The 7,297-nt window shown below is 43.5% G+C and overlaps 1 pseudogene; it reads left to right on the plus strand.

Moving 5' to 3' along the window:
* The first annotated feature begins 2,108 nt into the window (after window positions 1–2,108).
* On the plus strand, window positions 2,109–6,745 carry LOC149469585 (eEF1A lysine and N-terminal methyltransferase-like; annotated as a pseudogene).
* The last annotated feature ends 552 nt before the right edge of the window (window positions 6,746–7,297 follow it).

Below are 7,297 nucleotides of genomic sequence, written 5' to 3' on the forward strand. Positions count from 1 at the left end.
CACATAGTGTTCAAGGCTCCATTCACCCTTGTGCGACTTGGGGAAAAAATAAACTTGACAAAAGTCACATGACAAGTTGCAACCCATGTATTTCAATGGAAGCTGTTCAAATGCATGCAACCAAAGTTGCAGCGACTTTAAAAAGGTTCCTGTGCTACTCATGTGACTTTCATGCGACTGGAGTGATATAGACTGCAATGTAAACTCTCAAAAGTTGCATGAAAGTCGCATCTTAACCATTTGATTTACCTCTTTTCCTGACCGGGCCATTTTTTTGCGATACAGAGCTGTTACTTTAACTGACAATTGCGCGGTTATGCAATGCTGTACCCAAATTAAATTTGCGTCTTTTTTTCTCCACAAACAGAGCTTTCTTTTGATGGTATTTGATTGCCTGTGCGGTTTTTATTTTTTGCGTTTATAAACAAAAAAAGATTGACAATTTTGAAAAAAAAAAAACTACACTTTTGACTTTTTGCTATTAAACATGTCCAGTAAATCAAATTTCTACATCAATTTAGGCCAAAAGGTATTCTGCTCCGCCCCCAGTGTCAGAATGCCCACCGCAGTCCCGCTATAAGTCGCTGATCGCCGTCATTACTAGTACAAATGAAAATTCCAGTATATATACCGCCATTTGTAGATGCTATAAACCAGTTAATTTACATGTATTTGTACCAGAATACATTTTGGCCTAAATATATGATGAAATTTTTTTTTTTTTTTTTAATTTTTTAGAGCAAAAAGTGAAAAATATTTTTTTTTATTTTCAAAATTGTCTGCATTTTTTTGCTTATAGTGCACAAAAAAAAAACAAAAAAAAACGTACAGGCGATCAAATACCACTGAAAGAAAACCCTATTTGTGGAGGGAAAAAGGACATAAATTTCAATTGGGTGCAGTGTTGCATGACCGCGCAATGGTCAGTTAAAGTAACACAGAGCCAAAAATGTCCTGGTCAGAAAGGGGGGGGGGGGAATCCTTAGGTGAGTAAGTGGTGTGTGAGCCTGAGTGTGATGGAGCCATGTCCCAGACCTGCACTACTACAGGAATAAAGAGGCTGCAAGGTCATCCTGCAATCATCTGCTTCTTCCCATGTTTATCTATTGCTGCTTCTACAGATCAGGGGGCTGGCTGTGCACACAGGAGATCGATCCTATGAAAGACCTGTACATACACATGACATTCTGTCCCATCACCCGATGATTGCAGACCACAGCTCCGCCTACAACCAATTACCTCACCGATCATTCATATATATACTAATATAAAAGATACACTGTACTCGCCCCCTGCTCCGCAATCTCCTCCTTCATTCGCTCAGAGATGAAATGATCACCGCCCACATGTTGCTGGCTCCACCTGCTTGCACAGGCTTCGCAATCCATTGGTCCGTTGGTCTGCCACTCAGCAACGCCGAATCGATGTTGATCCCAGGAGAGCCAGCTGCAGACTGAGCAGTGGTGTTGGGGTTGCTAAGCAACACTCGTGTCTCCTCCCACTTCCTGCCCTCCCTCAGACTCCTCCCACTTCCGGTCCCCAGTCTCCTCCCACGGCCTTTCCTTTGGCTCCTCCCACTTCCGGCCCCCAGTCTCCTCTACAATAGAGTCTGGCTGCAGAATGGAGCTCCATTTTTAATAGGAAACACATGACTTCCACTCCCCTTTTTTTTGCTAGTGAACTTTAATGCAACCCAGTCTCCTCTACAATAGAGTCTGGCTGCAGAATGGAGCTCCATTTTTAATAGGAAACACATGACTTCCACTCCCCTTTTTTTTGCTAGTGAACTTTAATGCAACAAACAAGCAGAGGCTGTAGAGTGGAGCTCCAGTCGACAGGAAACATGTGACCTCCACTCCAAATGTTTTAACGTTCATTAACAAAAACAAATGGTGGAATGGAGGTCACATGTTTTCTGTCGAAAGTGGAGCTCCAGTCTTCAGCCAGCTTTTCCAATGAAAAACCTTTTGTGGAAGAATGTGGCCAATGAGGAGCTGGACAGCTGTGACCCGGAAGTGTTGGCTGTGTGCTCCATGCGGTGACTGAGGCAGTGATGGTGGGAAGATGAATCTGTTACCGAAGAGCAGTAAGGAGTTCTCCTCCAGCGAGTACTGGCAGCAGTTCTTCCAGCGCAGGGGGGAGCGGGCCTTCGAGTGGTATGGCGGATACTTGGAGCTGTGTGGTGTGCTGCACAAATACATTCAACCGAAACACAAGGTGTGTACATGGACTGCTGGCTGCCTTCCCTTCTCTCACTCCCTCCTGTGAGCTCTGCATTAGGGCTCCAGCACAGAACCCTGTGTTCAGTTTCCTATGGATCTGAATGCAGTAACACTCCAAGGCCTGGCCTCCTTCACATAGTGTTCAAGGCTCCATTCACCCTTGTGCGACTTGGGGAAAAAATAAACTTGACAAAAGTCACATGACAAGTTGCAACCCATGTATTTCAATGGAAGCTGTTCAAATCCATGCAACCAAAGTTGCAGCGACTTTAAAAAGGTTCCTGTGCTACTCATGTGACTTTCATGTGACTGGAGTGATATAGACTGCAATGTAAACTCTCAAAAGTTACATGAAAGTCGCATCTTAACCATTTGATTTACCCCCCTTCCTGACCGGGCCATTTTTTTGCGATACAGAGCTGTTACTTTAACTGACAATTGCGCGGTCGTGCAATGCTGTACCCAAATTAAATTTGCGTCTTTTTTTCTCCACAAACAGAGCTTTCTTTTGATGGTATTTGATTGCCTGTGCGGTTTTTATTTTTTGCGTTTATAAACAAAAAAAGATTGACAATTTTGAAAAAAAAAAACTACACTTTTGACTTTTTGCTATTAAACATGTCCAGTAAATAATCAAATCTCTACATCAATTTAGGCCAAAAGGTATTCTGCTCCATGTCTTTGCTAAAAAAAAAAATCCCAATACATAAACGAATTGACTTGCGTGAAAGTTATAGCATTTACAAATGGCAGTAGATATGCTTTTTTCTTTTTTTTTAACTAGTAATGGCGATCAGCAACTTATAGCAGGAATGCGGCGGGCATTCAGACACTGGGGGAGAACTGACTTTGTGTCACTGACATCCCCAGTGACACCAATACAGTGATCAGTGCTAATAAAAAAGCACTGATGCTGTACTAATGGCACTGGGCAGGATAGGGTTAACATGTGGGGCGATCAAAGGGTTAACTGTGTGCTGCTTTACTGTGTGTGTGTGCTTTACACTGTAAGCACACTGCTTTGTATGGCTCTGCTATGCAAAGCCATACAAAGCAGTGTGCAGGAGCTGACAGGGAAGAGATCTGTGAACGCCAGGTGCTCACAGGGAATCACGGGCTGGGACCCAGTGATTGACAGCTGAGCCCGTGAATGGCAGAGTGGGTAGGGCGCGCACGCCCCCTACCCAGAACTGCAAAATCATGTATATATATGAGATTTTTCGCACCTGTGCCTCCCTGTAGCAGTATTTCTGCTATACGGTGGTGCGGAAGAGGTTAATGTTATCAATGCAACAGTAAAGCCAAAGTCGCACCCATCCAAAGTTACATCAAAGTCACAATGGAAATCGCACGACTTTGGAGTTACATAAGTGTGAATGAAATCTGTGCCTTTTGCAGGGCTGTGTTTACCAGCACAGTGATGGACAGGTGTTCCGGGCATCCCGTTGTCGGCTGTCCCATAGCAGTTAATTGGGATGCAGCGGTTGCACGGACACAGCTGCTGCTGCCATTATGACATCTATGTGGATGCTTCTATCCAAACACAACCTAGGGTTCATTTGGGACTCTGCGCCCCCACCAACAGGAATGTCACATTGGGAGCAGCAGCTGTGCCCGTGCATTTATTGCATCCCAGTTAACAGCTATGGGACAGCCGACAGAGAGATGCCCTAAACGCCTGTCCATCCCTGTGCCGGTAACCATGGGCCTGCACGGATTAAAATGCCCAGTGTGAATGAGGCCGATGGACCCATACGCACTGGGTCCATCAGCTGCAGCCACCGGGATTGTGTGTAAAACTGACAAGCGAACTCCTGTCTATTAGGTGGAAGCATTTTGGGCGGCTGCACTACTGCTTAATTGCTTTCATATACCCCTGGTATCGGTGCCGCTGTCATGTATTCCGGACTCTGGACTGGCATAGCGGGTGCCTCCGGGCTAATGGGGAGAGAGGCCCTGCTCCCTGTCCCTGGTTGAGTCATTCACTAGGCAGCTGTACAAGTGCGGAATGATCTCAGCCTTCAGTGATTCTAAGGCTGGGTTCACACTGATGCAGTGCGGAATTCGCAGCGAATTTTGCACTGCATCAGAATCGCACCCCGTTCTTGTGAACCGCTGCAGGTGTGTATGTTAAGTTAATAACACCCCGAAATCGGTCCGCAAAACGCGGTGCGATGTGCAGAATCGGATCACATAGGTGTGAATACCCATGCGATCCGATTCTAGTGCGGAACAAAAAAAAATTGCGGACCATTTGCACTTCGGACCAGGTTTTTCTGCAGGATCTTTCTGCCAGCACCATCTGGTGTACATTTCATTTTGTTAGGCATATGTGCATATACCCTTAAGAAACTTCACTCTTTCAGTCAACATTGACTATGTTTAATCCTTATGCTGCTAGCAATAGATAGGAAAGTATATTGCATTTACCTGTTTTAAACTTTTTTTTTTTTTTATACATTTCTTCAGTTACACCCTAGATTCTGTGCCTAGGCAAATGATGTCCTACATCCCAGGAATCTTTAGGGGGGAGGAGGGGCTTTCTTGGCTAAGCAAACACCCTGTTTGCATGCCTGAGCTAAGAGCAGATGGATTACAGGAAGTAAATGCTACAGGAATCATCTGCCCTTACTCAAGATGGCCACAGCTAAAAATGCTTGGGCTGTTTTTCAAAGTGATTTCTCAGCAAAATAAAAAATTAGACATGGATGGATGGGGGAGTTTGCTTTGAATATTAAAAATGAATTAAATAGTGTTTTTGATTTGTGTTGCTCAGATGCAGTGTAGTTAATTTTTAAGGACTTATGCACATGGATGCACCTGGGAGCCACATTTGTTCGCTTTCAGTCACAACCTGTACAAGTCAATGACAGGCTCTAATTTTTACGTTCTAAAACCAATAAAAAAAACTTATCTCCCTAATCACTATCTTCTCTAGAATGTACACTGAGCTGCACATGCACATTCTCCGTACCCCTAAGTGACATCTGAAGTCCTGCATCCAGAAGAATCAGAGAAGATGATTCCAGTGTCAGGAGGTTAGTATTTGTGGACTTCAGTTCTGCTTTAACCCTCCTCTACTTTATCCAAAGTTTTATCTTTAAATATACTTTCACTAGAGCGCTTTACCGAGCTTTAATAAGTGTTGTAAGAATTAATTATGGGAAAAAGGAAAGATCCTTTCACCACCTACTCTACACTGCATTCATTCAATGATAGAAGGTGGTGACAGGTCCAGGTTTTACATAACTGGTTTGTACATCTTGTTTCTTGCAGGTGCTAGTGGTGGGCTGTGGCAAAGTGAAAGGCTATATGATGCTGGATGCCAGAATCTGACCAATATTGTTTTGAGTGAAGTGGTCATTCGCCAAATGAACGAGCAAAATGCCAAACGAAGACCTCTGATGACATATCAGTTGATGGATGCCACACAGACTACATTTTCTGATTCTCACTTTCAGGCTGTGTTGGATAAGGGGACATTGGATGCCATACTCCCTGATACAGAAGAAAGAACTCTGGAAACTGCTACAAAGTTGCTGGTTGAAATTGGTTGTGTCTTGCAATATGGCGGACGATATGTTTGTGTATCTTTGGCTCAAGGCCACGTCTTGGACAAACTAGTAAATCAGTTCTACCAAGGTGGATGGATGGTTCGAGTTCATCAAGTATCAGAAGCAGCAGCAATGAGTCTGGCAGTCAGTTTCCTTTACTAGTATTTTTATTTGTGATGCGACTGATGCCAGGGTTTCCACAAGTCTTGGAAATTATGGCTAAGGAGGGCGCCAAGCCGCTGCGTTGTTCAAGCCCTGATGAACTAATGGCAGCAGTGAAAGAACAACAGCAATATGCACTAATCCGTAACCGCCTGAACCAAAATCAGAGTTCTCAGGAAGTGTCATTAGACTTGTGTGATGGAGATTCTGGAAGAATTTGTTACACCTTTTATGTGGTAGATAGTCTTACTGTAGGACTATCTCATGCCAATTACTTTGCAATATTTATAAGTAAGCTGGGCTTTCTTTTTTTTTTTCTTCTTCTTATGTCCTAATATTCTTTCTGTAATATTCTGCACTTAATGTAATATGAATAAGTCAAAGTCCGAACACCACTTTAAAGGGGACTATAATTAGCTACTCTTCTAAAGGATTTCCCATTTTAAATTTAAAGGAATTCACATACAATACAAATTCAGATGTTATATGTATGTATATATGTATGTGTCTCTATCTATATATATTCCCTTCTAGATTGTAAGCTCGAAAGAGCAGGGCCCTCGATCCCCTCATGTTTTGCATTGTATTGGTATTGTTCTGTCACATGTTCTGTCCCCCTTTGTAATGTACAGCGCTGAGTGAACTATTGGTGCTTTATAAATACTGTATAATAATAATATCTTCTTTTTTTTTTCCCTTTAATTTTCTATTTTTTCCATTTTTCTTCTTTTCTCTTCTGTCAGCATCTTACTAACACTCAAATCCTGGTAGCAGTGGTGCTTAATTAAAGTAGAACTCTAGGTTTAATTTAATTTTAAATATTTTTTGGGGCCAAGCTGGTCCAAACAAACCATTTCCATTACTAAAACATACACCTGCTGTATAAACTGTATGTTACTTCAGCTGCGTGCAGCATACAGTGTTGTGTTCCAGGCAGTCAGCTAGAGACTTTCTGTCCCATTTCCAGGACAAAAACAAGTTAGCCTGAGCTTTGCTCAACCAGTCATAGAAGGCCTTGTATTAATTCTAAAAATGCAAAGCTTCATGTGAATGGCTGAGCAATGCTCATCCTAGCTGGATATTGTTCCAGGAATAGAGCAGGAAGTCCATTACTGCTGCTAGAACACAGCGCTCTCATTGCCATCTTTAACGCAAGGCAAACTGGCAGCTGCCCCGGGCCCAATCGTTGTGGGGCCCAAAAGCAGCTGCCCCTTGAGCCCTTTGTCTTGAAGGATCCCGGTGGCAGCAGGAGCAGGGGGAAGGCGAGCATCGAGGGCAGCTAGGATTGAGAGCCTATGAGCGGGAAGACTTCCCCTGACACTGAGCAGCAGCGGGTGCAGCATCCCCAACGGCGGTGCC

This window comes from Staurois parvus, unplaced genomic scaffold, assembly GCF_062004578.1.
Source record: "Staurois parvus isolate SC_StPar_1 unplaced genomic scaffold, SC_StPar_1.0 ptg000066l, whole genome shotgun sequence".
NCBI lineage: Eukaryota > Metazoa > Chordata > Amphibia > Anura > Ranidae > Staurois > Staurois parvus.